The 12,500-nt window shown below is 56.8% G+C and overlaps 3 non-coding genes across 3 annotated transcripts; 1 reads left to right on the top strand and 2 right to left on the bottom strand.

The window, feature by feature from the left end:
* Positions 1-1,124: 1,124 nt before the first annotated feature.
* On the bottom strand, positions 1,125-1,277 carry LOC126520920 (5.8S ribosomal RNA). The gene has a single exon (XR_007597140.1). It is a non-coding gene; the product is annotated as a 5.8S ribosomal RNA (ribosomal RNA).
* A 1,574-nt stretch (positions 1,278-2,851) lies between these two features.
* LOC126520895 (small subunit ribosomal RNA) lies at positions 2,852-4,666 on the bottom strand. The gene has a single exon (XR_007597128.1). It is a non-coding gene; the product is annotated as a small subunit ribosomal RNA (ribosomal RNA).
* A 5,381-nt stretch (positions 4,667-10,047) lies between these two features.
* LOC126520930 (U2 spliceosomal RNA) lies at positions 10,048-10,239 on the top strand. Its single transcript, XR_007597142.1, has one exon. It is a non-coding gene; the product is annotated as a U2 spliceosomal RNA (small nuclear RNA).
* Positions 10,240-12,500: the final 2,261 nt, after the last annotated feature.

Genomic DNA, 12,500 nt, shown 5'->3' with positions numbered 1-12,500 from the left:
CCCATTCCAGCACGACCGAGTACGACGCCCTGCCACGTCCTTACGGACAAGGCTGGCAGGCGGCACAACGCCTGCGCGCGTGCGTCATACGAGCGGTATGCCGAAAAGGACTCGACACGTTCGAAAACCCAGCGCCAACCGAGTGCGACGCCCTACCACGTCCTTCGCCCAACACGGAGCTACTTATAGACGAGGCTGGCAGGCGGTGAACCGCCTGCGCGCGTGCGGCGCACGAGCAGTTGCGTGGTAAGCGACCGTGTCTGAAGCCCAAACACCACCGAGGCAAAGATCGCCTTAGCAGCGCGCCGCTTCAGCGGGCACCGCAGGGGCGACTAAAACCTGGCGGGAGGCATCGTCTCGTGTAGCGTCGCCCCTGCCCCAACTGGAGTGGCCCAGTCTTTAGGGGACAGAGACTGCGAAGCACTTGGACCGACGGCGGACTACGACGGAACGCTTCAGCTCGGCCAACGGGGCACCCACGCTCTCGAAGGAGACATTTTCCGTTTCGCGGCAATTCTCCGCCGTGCCGTGACTCTTCTCGCTCGCAGACTGCGCTGTCGCGTCGAACCGCTTTCGGGGGCCACCCTTCTCCTCCCCGCTCCTCGCAAGAATCTGCCGATTCCATTCCTGCGACGAAGCCCGGAAGGGCGCCCACACAACTGCGGTGACGTGAACGAGCGACCAGCTCTGGAGCTCGACGTACTTCGAAGGCAAACAGCGCAAATTGCGATCGCGCTGGCTTTGCGCACGGCGCGGGAATCGGCCGGCGTTTCATTCCCACGTTTTCCGTGCACGCAAGCGTGCGCTTCCGACTCTCTCGCAAACGTGCGCGCTACATGGCAACAGACGTTCGCGCCTCGTGCTTGGACCGCTCTTTCCCTGCAGGTATCCGACTCCATCCTGCGGCGGTCTTGCTAGAGGCGCGCACTCGTCACGCTGCAGTAGTAATGCCTCGTTTCCGTCTTTTCGAAGAATTGGCACAACGGTTTGCCACCGTCTCCCTCTCGTGAGGCCGCTGGCGCGTGGCTTTAGCGCTCAACGTACTGTCCATGATGCCGACGCGGTCAAAACGAGTCGACGGACGCACGTTCCCTGTGCGCCGAAGTCTCTCTTGATATGTGATCCGACCCTCAGACAGACGAAGCCAAGGGAAGACCCAAGGCCGCAATGTGCGTTCAAAGAATCAGTGCTCAGTGTGTCCTGCAATTCACACCAAGTCTCGCAGCTGGCTGCGTTCTTCATCGACCCGAGAACCGAGTGATCCACCGCTTAGAGTCGTGAAAAATAGTTTGTTCAATTCAGTACAGTACAACCAGGGTTTTAGGCACGTGGCGTCTCCCTGTGTGTGGTTTCGAAGAGCGCCTTTCGGCGTGCGCTCCTCCAGTCTCGCTCTTTCGGCGGCCGCGTCTCAGCAGCTGAAAGCCTAATGGCACTCCACTCCTGCTACTCGCGCGTGTGTTTTGCGCCCACGCCTTCCTCGCTTGCCCTCGAGGTAGCTTATGCCGTTTGCGCGCACTCGAAGCCGGTTTTACCTGCCATCCAACCACCGGACCCGTGTGTCTCGTGTGCACGTTCACATCGCTCCACTAAAAATTGCAAAGAGCGACAGAGCCATGATTAGGGCTAAGCCGCTGTGGAGTCTTTAACGGCTACACGGCCACGGGCAGGGCTTCACCCCCATCGACGTGCTTCGCTTCAGTCAGCAGTAGGTTCATAGAAGGGCCTCAAACACACACACACTTTCGCATCGGCAGATCGCCGCAGCATAACCGCTGTTGATCCAACAGCCTACTTGAGACGAAAGACAAGAGCCCGGCGCGCGTACTCGCGCAGCTCTCCAAAACCACTCGGCCAGTGCCAGGGACGGCTCCCTGCGCCGGCGCCACAACAAGTCTACTTGAGGCGGAAGACGAAGCCAGCAAGGGCCTGGCCGCAAGTGCGTTCGAATCCGGGACTACAGTCCCTCGTCTGTCCGTACTTCCTCTTTCGACGTGCGGCGCCTTCCCAAAGCGCACAAGTCCGCTAACCGCAGAACGCTTCCGACGTAGCAAAGCCGCGTTTCCTTCGGTACTTCGCAGCAACGCCGCCTTTCCCTCGGCGGCGGGCGAATAGCCTGCAGACGTCGTCGCATTAAACCGCGATCTCGACACCTCGCGCGTCACGAGCAGGAGCCGACCGGCAGCCTCCGGCCCTTTCGGACTCGGTGGCATTTGCCGCGGAGGACGGGAGAGCACTTTAGGCCACGGTTCCTTCCGTACTTGGCAGCCGCACCCTCATACCGACAGTTCCATGACCGACCGAGCGCCACACCGTTCCTTTAGTACTTGGGCGGCAACAAAGTCGGGTCGTTACTCCATACTCGCCGCAGGAAGCGACCGGCAGCCGCCAGACTTTTCAGACTCGGCAGCGTTTGCCGCGGAGGACGGGAGAGCGCTCGCACCACGGTTCCGTGTGTGTACTAAGCGGCAGCGGCATTAGCTCTCGACCGTCAGTTCCTTGACCGACCGCACGCTTCGCCGTTCCCCTCGTACTGGGCAAAGCAGCAGGTCGGGTCGTCTTACTCCCATTCCGCGCAAGAGCGCCAAAGCGGACAGAAAGCCCACCCAGTGTGCGTTACGCCGTTTCTACCCGCGGGCGCGGCCAAGCCAACCGTCCAAGGTTGCAGCCGGCGTCCACTGGGCGCAACAAATTTGGCACGGGGCGCCCCTCAAAATTCAGGCAGTCCCCGGCATGTTCGGGTATAGCCGTCCCCGCGTCCAAGCGGGGCCAGCGGCGGAAAGCGTCGGGCGCAGCGAGCTGCTTCACCCACACGGGGTAGAAACAATGGCGCTCGCCACCCTTCACAATCCGGTAATGATCCTTCCGCAGGTTCACCTACGGAAACCTTGTTACGACTTTTACTTCCTCTAAATGATCAAGTTTGGTCATCTTTCCAACAGACCGGCGCAACCGAAAGGCCGCGCCGGACATCGGTCCGAAGACCTCACTAAATCATTCAATCGGTAGTAGCGACGGGCGGTGTGTACAAAGGGCAGGGACGTAATCAACGCGAGCTTATGACTCGCGCTTACTGGGAATTCCTCGTTCAAGGGGAACAATTGCAAGCCCCTATCCCAATCACGAAAGAAGTTCCACGGGTTACCCAGTCTTTTCAGACAGGGATAAAGACACGCTGCTTCCTTCAGTGTAGCGCGCGTGCGGCCCCGGACATCTAAGGGCATCACAGACCTGTTATTGCTCTGTTTCGTGCGGCTAGGAGCCGCTTGTCCCTCTAAGAAGGTTGTAAGGTGCTGGGAACCCCGCACCTATTTAATAGGCTAGAGTCTCGTTCGTTATCGGAATTAACCAGACAAATCGCTCCACCAACTAAGAACGGCCATGCACCACCATCCACCGAATCAAGAAAGAGCTCTCAATCTGTCAATCCTCCCAGTGTCCGGGCCGGGTAAGTTTTCCCGTGTTGAGTCAAATTAAGCCGCAGGCTCCACTCCTGGTGGTGCCCTTCCGTCAATTCCTTTAAGTTTCAGCTTTGCAACCATACTTCCCCCGGAACCCAAACACTTTGGTTTCCCGGAAGCTGCCCGCCGAGTCATTTGAGTAACTCAGGCGGATCGCTGGTTGGCATCGTTTATGGTCAGAACTAGGGCGGTATCTGATCGCCTTCGAACCTCTGACTTTCGTTCTTGATCAAAGAAAACATTCTTGGCAAATGCTTTCGCAGTAGTTCGTCTTGCGACGGTCCAAGAATTTCACCTCTAGCGCCGCAATACGAATGCCCCCGTCTGTCCCTCTTAATCATTACCTCGTATTCCAAAAACCAACAGAACAGAAACGAGGTCTTGTTCTATTATTCCATGCAAGTTTATTCAGGCGACTCGCCTGCGTTGAGCACTCTAATTTTTTCAAAGTAAAAGCACCGGCCTTCTCGAGGCACACAATGAAGTGCACCAAGAAAGGACCGGCATGATGTTCAGTCCGAGCCGTCGCATCGGGTAGATGCACTACTCGTCTGGAACTGAGATCCAACTACGAGCTTTTTAACCGCAGCAGCTTTAGTATACGCTATTGGAGCTGGAATTACCGCGGCTGCTGGCACCAGACTTGCCCTCCAATTGATCCTCGTTAAAGGATTTAGAGTGTACTCATTTCAATTACGGGGCCTCAAAAGAGTCCCGTATTGTTATTTTTCGTCACTACCTCCCCGTGCCGGGAGTGGGTAATTTGCGCGCCTGCTGCCTTCCTTGGATGTGGTAGCCGTTTCTCAGGCTCCCTCTCCGGAATCGAACCCTGATTCTCCGTTACCCGTAACAACCATGGTAAGCAAGTAACCTACCATCGAAAGTTGATAAGGCAGACACTTGAAAGAAACGTCGCCGGCTCGTGGCCATGCGATCAGCACAAAGTTATCCAGAGTCACCACACAATACGGGCCGAAACCCGATCGATCTTGGTCTAATAAAAGCACCCGTCGCCCAAAGGGCTTCAGGCTCACTGCATGTATTAGCTCTAGAATTGCCACAGTTATCCAAGTAGGAAGAAACGATCTAAGGAACCATAACTGATTTAATGAGCCATTCGCGGTTTCGCCTTATTTCGGCATGTACTTAGACATGCATGGCTTAATCTTTGAGACAAGCATATGATTACTGGCAGGATCAACCAGGTAATCGTTCAACTGCGCGTCCAGCCTTTCAAGCAGGCCGGACGCCGTTTTTGCGATGCCGAGGCCACCTTCAGGCGCCCCAACACGCTTCGTTCTCGCAAAGGGTAGCACTTTGCACAGTCCGAGACGACGGCGTTCGAGCTCGCAACGGCGCCCTCCCCGCAGGGCCGGGTATCGCCACGCGGCAAGAAGCACGCAACATTCTCGATAGACCGGTTGTGTCGACTCGATCGCGGCTTGCGGTTTCTCTCGAGCCCGCAGCACTGGTGGACCGACCGACACTTGCAACGTAGCCGAGACGGCAAAGCCGCTAGGCGACGGGTCACGCCCGCGCCTTCGGCGCTTTCGTATTTGATTCGTCCGAGGACGATGCGGAACACACTTCGATATCGTGGAAAAAGCGTCGTCCGACAACCAGCCCCTAACGCATCAAGCGGATGAGGCTGCAGACGTCAGCTGTGGGATCCACGGGAGCGATACCGGGGACACGCTTGACGGGCACGAAGCCCGCCGCATATCAAACACCCAGGTCGCTTTGGGGGCGACTGCTCTCTGGGACCCCCATATAATAGCAGCGATAAGTACCCAGACCTCCATGGGGCCGTACTCGTGCCACTTTCGACGAGCGTTTGGCGAAAATCGTGCCGCCTCGTAACGCCGCGAGCAAGATTGAAAGCTTACGTCGGCAGCACAATGCCGAAGTCGTGAAAGCGCAGCGCGTCCACCGAATGCGCGAACGGCAATTTCTCGCCAATGGCCAGTACGGTTTCCTGCACAATTGCCTGTCTGTCGCCCTACGGGGCCCCCGGCCGATCGATTCGAGGCACGCTAGCACGGCCCCTTCGCCATTTCCGAGCACGAGTGCGAACAGTGCGGGCGGCGTGCTCGACGCCCCGGCTGACGTCGTTTCGGACTTTGTCTCTTCGCGTGCTCGCGGCAACGCCGCGGCCAACGACGACGTCTGCGCGGTTCTTTGCCGGTTCCCGGCGTGCTACAGTGCAGCCCTCTGCAGGGTGACACCGGCTCCGTCGTGGCCGTGCGGCGGCTTGTACGCAAAAGTTGCGTCAAAGGCGTCGCGCTCGCGCCGCCCCGGCACACGCGGTTTCGGACTTTGTCTCTTCCAGCGCTCGCGTAGTCGTGGGCACGATTGTCGACGTCGCAACGGTGCGCGGACACCGCCACGAGCACGCGCAAGACGAAAATCGCACTACGGTACAATGTCGGCCGGGGCCGTACGGCCCCTTACAGTAGCAGCGATAAGTGCCCAGACCTCCATGGGGCCGTACTCGTGCGACGCGGCGGCGTACTGCGCCGAGCCGAGCGCCAATATTTGGCTTTTGCAGGGCGGATTCGAGCTCTGGCGATCGCCGCGGTACCGCCGCTCACCGATTCAAGGCACGCTAGCGCGGCCCCTTCGCCATTTCCGAGCACGCGTGCGAACAGTGCGGGCGGCGTGCTCGACGCCCCGGCTGACGTCGTTTCGGACTTTGTCTCTTCGCGTGCTCGCGGCAACGCCGCGGCCAACGACGACGTCTGCGCGGTTCTTTGCCGGTTCCCGGCGTGCTACAGTGCAGCCCTCTGCAGGGTGACAACCGGCTCCGTCGTGGCCGTGCGGCGGCTTGTACGCAAAAGTTGCGTCAAAGGCGTCGCGCTCGCGCCGCCCCGGCACACGCGGTTTCGGACTTTGTCTCTTCCAGCGCTCGCGTAGTCGTGGGCACGATTGTCGACGTCGCAACGGTGCGCGGACACCGCCACGAGCACGCGCAAGACGAAAATCGCACTACGGTACAATGTCGGCCGGGGCCGTACGGCCCCTTACAGTAGCAGCGATAAGTGCCCAGACCTCCATGGGGCCGTACTCGTGCGACGCGGCGGCGTACTGCGCCGAGCCGAGCGCCAATATTTGGCTTTTGCAGGGCGGATTCGAGCTCTGGCGATCGCCGCGGTACCGCCGCTCACCGATTCAAGGCACGCTAGCGCGGCCCCTTCGCCATTTCCGAGCACGCGTGCGAACAGTGCGGGCGGCGTGCTCGACGCCCCGGCTGACGTCGTTTCGGACTTTGTCTCTTCGCGTGCTCGCGGCAACGCCGCGGCCAACGACGACGTCTGCGCGGTTCTTTGCCGGTTCCCGGCGTGCTATAGTGCAGCCCTCTGCAGGGCGACACCGGCTCCGTCGTGTCCGTGCGGCGGCTTGTACGCAAAAGTTGCGTCAAAGGCGTCGCGCTCGCGCCGCCCCGGCACACGCGGTTTCGGACTTTGTCTCTTCCAGCGCTCGCAACCATGTCGGGGCCGACGCCGACGACTGCGTGGTGTTTCAACGATTGCCGGCGTGACACAATGCAGCTGCGTGCGGGATGCCAGCGATTCCGTCGTGTCCGTGCGGCGGCTTGTACGCAAAAGTTGCGTCAAAGGCGTCGCGCTCGCGCCGCCCCGGCACACGCGGTTTCGGACTTTGTCTCTTCCAGCGCTCGCGTAGTCGTGGGCACGATTGTCGACGTCGGAACGGTGCGCGGACACCGCCACGAGCACGCGCAAGACGAAAATCGCACTACGGTACAATGTCGGCCGGGGCCGTACGGCCCCTTACAGTAGCAGCGATAAGTGCCCAGACCTCCATGGGGCCGTACTCGTGCGACGCGGCGGCGTACTGCGCCGAGCCGAGCGCCAATATTTGGCTTTTGCAGGGCGGATTCGAGCTCTGGCTATCGCCGCGGTACCGCCGCTCACCGATTCAAGGCACGCTAGCGCGGCCCCTTCGCCATTTCCGAGCACGCGTGCGAACAGTGCGGGCGGCGTGCTCGACGCCCCGGCTGACGTCGTTTCGGACTTTGTCTCTTCGCGTGCTCGCGGCAACGCCGCGGCCAACGACGACGTCTGCGCGGTTCTTTGCCGGTTCCCGGCGTGCTATAGTGCAGCCCTCTGCAGGGCGACACCGGCTCCGTCGTGTCCGTGCGGCGGCTTGTACGCAAAAGTTGCGTCAAAGGCGTCGCGCTCGCGCCGCCCCGGCACACGCGGTTTCGGACTTTGTCTCTTCCAGCGCTCGCGTAGTCGTGGGCACGATTGTCGACGTCGGAACGGTGCGCGGACTACGCCACGAGCACGCGCAAGCCGAAAATCGCACTACGGTACAATGTCGGCCGGGCCGTACGGCCCCTTACAGTAGCAGCGATAAGTGCCCAGACCTCCATGGGGCCGTACTCGTGCGACGCGGCGGCGTACTGCGCCGAGCCGAGCGCCAATATTTGGCTTTTGCAGGGCGGATTCGAGCTCTGGCGATCGCCGCGGTACCGCCGCTCACCGATTCAAGGCACGCTAGCGCGGCCCCTTCGCCATTTCCGAGCACGCGTGCGAACAGTGCGGGCGGCGTGCTCGACGCCCCGGCTGACGTCCTTTCGGACTTTGTCTCTTCGCGTGCTCGCGGCAACGCCGCGGCCAACGACGACGTCTGCGCGGTTCTTTGCCGGTTCCCGGCGTGCTATAGTGCAGCCCTCTGCAGGGTGACACCGGCTCCGTCGTGTCCGTGCGGCGGCTTGTACGCAAAAGTTGCGTCAAAGGCGTCGCGCTCGCGCCGCCCCGGCACACGCGGTTTCGGACTTTGTCTCTTCCAGCGCTCGCAACCATGTCGGGGCCGACGCCGACGACTGCGTGGTGTTTCAACGATTGCCGGCGTGACACAATGCAGCTGCGTGCGGGATGCCAGCGATTCCGTCGTGGCGGTGCGGCGGCTTGTACGCAAAAGTTGCGTCAAAGGCGTCGCGCTCGCACCGCCCCGGCACACGTGGTTTCGGACTTTGTCTCTTCGAGCGCTCGCAGCGATGTCGAGGCGATCGCTTACGTCTGCACGGTTTGCGGTGTGCTACAATGCAGCAGTCTGCCGCACTACACCTCTTGGTTGCCGAGGCCAGCACGGCAATTTACTGAAGCGAGCGCATTGCGCCCAGGCGGCAGCGGACTTTGTTGCTTCGGGAGTGCTCTTGCTGTAAAATTTGAACGGCTGCAGCTGCGCGAAGCAAGTGTACCTATTTTCACTCTCTCTCTGTCTGCCTTTGAGGCGACTGTAATTTCACTTTAAACGCAACTGGAGGCGGGAGCAACCTGATGAGAGTAGGTGGACTTCGGTACATGTAATTTAGAAATTGCTTTCAAGCTTTGAGGACATACACCTTCGCGCCATCTGCTTTCCCCCGTCTCTTTGGCACTTTATAGTATGTGCTGCATGCTCTGCATTCCAAAGAAACACGCCTGTCTCTCTCCCTCTCTCACGTTCTTCTTCTTTTTGTAGCTGCTGTTGTAGAAGATGCTATGCTCTTTAATCGCTGTAACATAGAGTGCTTGCACAAGCCAACAACTTTTGCGTGTTTTTTTTTTTTTCTCTTCCCAAGACGTTTCTGCCATTATTCACTAACTCTCGTTCTTAGTATGCAATGGAGCGTTAGCTCGCGCCATCTACCTTTCTTTCTGTATTGCAAAGTCCGCAGGTTTTCCTAGTTCCGTACACAGATGGCGCCAATGCGTTTTGGCGCCAGGTTCGAACGACCTCGCTCTACTCGTGTTTGGCATTTGAATGTTTCAAAGGGGTTTGCGACAGGGGGTGGTTCTTGTGCAAGGCTGAGCTTTCCAGCTGCGTTTAAGCTATGCTAGCATGTGTGCGTATATAATCTGTCTCGCGTGTGTTAAATACACAAACACACACACACACACACACACACACACATGCATATATACATACACACACACGGTAATGGTAAAGATGATGAGGTAGCACTTTTTTTTTTTTTTTACAATGCCTGTGTTTCAGATGGCGATCTTTCTCCCCTCTATGTTTCCGGTGGGAAGGAGTGTGCAGCGTTTTCTATATTTATTTTGTCATTCACTTCTATGTTGCTCGTCTTCGTACATGGGGCATGCTACCTAATTCTACCGGTCGAATCGACACGTTGCGATCCGTCCCGGCCTGTGCCGTATCAAAATTTTCAGTGGGCCTTGCGGTAAATAAAAAGAAATGAAGGAAATGCGCGTAGTATATTACAATTGCACACGGGCTTGAAACGAAGCCCTCAAGGAAGGTCACCTTGAGCTGGTCGCATTCAGACGGAAGTAAGCATTCCCCTGGCGCGTTTTTTTCCGCTCGCCTGTTCCGTTTTCTACGAGGTTGCCTTGGTAGGTTTCGCGTTACAAGCAAGCTTGCACTCGGGTCTCGTTTCTACGCGACAGCGTTTTCGTTAACAGCGAAAGACTGAGGCGTTGCGAGTTCATCCGTGAGATAGGGAGCGTTGAGTCTGTACACAGGCTGAATTTTATAATATTGCCCACGCTGTTGCTGAGGTTACCCATGTCGGCAGGGCGCCCACAAGGCAGTAGTACAATGAAGTGAAGTGAAGGACATCGCTTCTCGGCCTTTTGGCTAAGATCAAAGTGTAGTATCTGTTCTTATCAGCTTAATATCTGATACGGGTTCTATATGGACCCACGATATTAAACCTATTTTTGGAAGTTGGCGGAGTGCTTGAAGCCTGCTTCACCTCCGCCGCAGGTCGGCCCGGTATTGCACTACCTCCGGGATCGGCCCCGCTCACTTAGGTGAGACTTCATTCAATCAAAATGAAGAGCACAAGCTCAACGCGAGCAGTGACTTGACACGCACCATTCCTATACTACACGCAACGATGCGGTTCGCGGACCACGAGAGTAATTAAACTGCCACTCCATCTGTGTGTAGCGTCGCACTTGTTGCGTCGCAAATGGGACAGCCGCTCCAGCAAATTTCTAGTTATGGGCTTCGAGAAAAATTAATGAAAGCAAAAGAAAGAACCAGAATTCCTATTTGTCCGATGTCTCTGAATGATTGTCTCCTGTAAAGAGCCACTTGGGGGGATGGGGGGTAGGATTAGCCGTGGGGTTCGCAATCAATATGAATCCCACTCAAAGCCAACACTGGATTTTGGAGTTCACTATCGCTTGGATCCGTAAACCACCGCGGCCACGCAAGCTCGCCCTGCCGCCGAAATCCGCTGCCCAAGTGGAAGAAAGATTCCCTATGAAAGAAAAATAGAGTGCCCGATTTCTGGCAACTACTGTGCAGCCTTTGTGTACACATTTTCGCAGCAGTGGGACCGAGCGCCTCGAAAACAAACTTGTCGTATGCCCAAATGTGGCGAAATATATTCAAGGGTTAAAAGGTGCCTCATCTTTCTAACCTGTATGTTACGAAGACCTGTTGCTACCTTTTCATCATGAACATCATCATCATCATCATCCTGGCTACGCCCACTGCAGGGCAAAGGCATCTGCCATGATCCTCCAAGTACCCCGGTCAGGTGCCGATTGTCGCCATGTAGTCCCTAATCTAATCTGCCCTCCTAACTTTCTGCCACCCCCTGCTACGCTTCCCTCCTCTTGGAATTCAGTCTGTAACCCTTAATGGCCACCGGTTATCTTCCCCCCAGATTGCATGCCCTGCGCATGCCCATTTGTTTTTCCTGGTTTAAACTTTGGTGTCATTAACGAGCGTTTCTTCTCGCACACCCCAATCTGCTCTATTCCGATCCCCCCGTGACGCCACACCCATCATCCTTCTTTCCAGAGCCCGTTGCGTCGCCCTCAGTTACCCTTCGGTAATCCTCAAAGCTTTTTGTTGGGGCACTCGTGGCATCTTTCTCGTTTAATGAAGTCAAATTTTTTTCAGTTTTGGGGGAAAACTCAATGAGCTAGGCGCGATTGTGTCCCTGGCGCCGCTCTCAACAAGATGGCGGCGCCCATGCTTTTTGCCTGCAGGTTCGGCCCTACGCAGAACACGCCTGCCGGGCAGTGTAGCCACGTTGAAGGGGCAAAGCGTAGTGCAGTGAAGCGCTTGCTCGGGCGAAAAACGCAAATATGAGCCAAACAGGAATTTCCATTATTGGAAATTCCAGTTCAGTTTGCGCATTGCGTTCGCCTAAGGTAAAGAACACAAATGCGAGTGCCACAGCAGTCAAGTCAAAGCTTAGGATTGCGTATCATTTTTTTTTTTTTTTTTCTTTTCGTGCCTTTTACTCCTGGCCTGCGTGGCCCTAGCGCGCATGCACACGAAAGTAATGAAATGCTGAAAACACGAAATAATGCGGTGCGGCTGTATCATATCTATTTTGTGCGCTTTGTTCTTTGTGGACTACAGCGGTGTGCGTCATGAGAAAGTTTCGGTGCCCTTCTTGGGTGACCAGTGAAGCTATATTTAAAACCACATTGATTTGTACGGTTATTGCTACAAACTGCGTGTGGGTGTTTTTCTTTTTCGCTGCCAACGATGGGTTATCGCAACCGCGATCGGTTCTGCTGCTACGCTAGACGCGTGCTTGCCAACGGTTGGCTCTATACGCGACCCGCGACGCGTGGTCGGCACATTCAAGCAGTCAATTGCAAACCGTTCCAAGAAAAAGGATGTACTCCACTTGCCACCTAGTTCGACGATTGTACTTTCTGACCCTCGAGGAAGCGCCGCCTTCCCACGTTTTCTATAATACGATAAGATTCAGAGCGACCGCGACCACTTGTCTTTGTCAATATCTCGGAAACGCTTTCTTTGTTTTCTTTTTTTTTTTTTAAATCCAGATACTCAGACGCGCCCGTGTTCACGCGCACTTGTTCTCTCCGATAAGCAGGGAAGCTCGGTTGGGGTGGTGTCGGGCCTTGCGCATGCGCTGCTGAGCTCGTCGCTTCGCCGGCCGGTCGATGCTGGCGCGGTACTGGTAATGAACTTCGACGTGCATGGTGAAACGTCACTTTGTATTGCCACTGTAGACTAGCAATGCAATGTGTTTGCGAGCGATTGGATAAATGAGAAAGCGTGCACTGTCTACAG

Source organism: Dermacentor andersoni, unplaced genomic scaffold (genome assembly GCF_023375885.2).
Source record: "Dermacentor andersoni unplaced genomic scaffold, qqDerAnde1_hic_scaffold ctg00000394.1, whole genome shotgun sequence".
Lineage (NCBI taxonomy): Eukaryota > Metazoa > Arthropoda > Arachnida > Ixodida > Ixodidae > Dermacentor > Dermacentor andersoni.
The sequence above is the reverse complement of the archived record's forward strand: the minus strand, read 5'-3'. Positions and strand labels throughout refer to the sequence as shown.